This window comes from Triticum dicoccoides, chromosome 2B, assembly GCF_002162155.2.
Source record: "Triticum dicoccoides isolate Atlit2015 ecotype Zavitan chromosome 2B, WEW_v2.0, whole genome shotgun sequence".
In the NCBI taxonomy this organism is placed as follows: Eukaryota; Viridiplantae; Streptophyta; class Magnoliopsida; order Poales; family Poaceae; genus Triticum; species Triticum dicoccoides.
In genome coordinates, this window is record NC_041383.1 from 631906233 (window position 1) to 631907426 (window position 1194).

The following is a 1194-nucleotide window of genomic DNA, read 5'->3' on the forward strand; positions in this document are numbered from 1 at the left end:
ACACACACACATATTTTTTTAATAATAATTTCCCCAATGAAATTGATGAAACTATCCCACGAGGACCATTCCCTCGAGTATGCTTCCAAAATTATGATATACACATATCAAGAACAAAAGAACAACCTTAAAGATGAATAAGAAACCTTTACAAACCACCATCACAAAATAAGCAGACCATAAGCCTAAATGAAGGTACTGTATAATCAACTCAAAACGCAAATTCCTTCAACCAGCAAGCGGCAAAACCACTGGCGTCCATCCTTTGTTTCTACCGAAGACATCAGCTGCAACTCGCAGCAGGAATCTTGCAGTTCTCACTTGCATGCCTCGTAGTTCTTGCAAAAACCTACAATCACGCAAACTACTTATATATTTTGACATATTTTTTCTTTGCACAGAGTTGACGACCACAATCATAAGTGTTTATAAAAAACTCATGCGAAACAAAAGACCTTATAGCGATCCATAGTACTAGTACTATTTAACTTCTGTAGCAACTCAGAGCTGTTTAGTTTTTTTTTCAATATATACATGTATTAGCATAAAAAAAAGATTCCGTGGACGGTGTGGGGGCACTCGGAAAGTCACGGGACGTACGGTTTCAAATTATTACTGTTGGACCGACCAAAAGATGATGATGTGTTGTTTGTCTTGATCTACCAAGTTTCCCAACCATTTTCTTTGGTACGTCGCCGGTCGATCCGTCGCTCTCCAGTCGGCTTCCCAACGGAAAATAACAAAACACTACGCAGAACGCACGCCTACACCAATAGATCTGTTGCGTCCTGTGATCGTTACCATCATGGGCTGATTGTTTGCTCTTTAACTAAAATCCATCGAACGTGTTTGGTCATGCAAGTATATACTCCGTTGTATATATGCCAGTTTGTGTGGCAGCTATCGATGTGTACATTTGCTTGTATTTTGTGTGTGATATCGACGAAGTGTGCACATCTAACTGTGTTGGCAGTGTCTGGGTAGTTATTTTAGGGACGCAATCTCTACTAGTAGCTTCACATGACTTAAGCATCTCTAACAGACCCGTAAAAAGCCGCGACCCACAAAATAACTGTCAAAATACGGGTCGGCGCATAAAATCCTGCCCGAACAGACGCGCAAACGCGCCCGACCCATAAAAGTTTTTGCGGGGCGCGACATAATTCCCGTCCCAACCACGAAAACGCAGGTTCC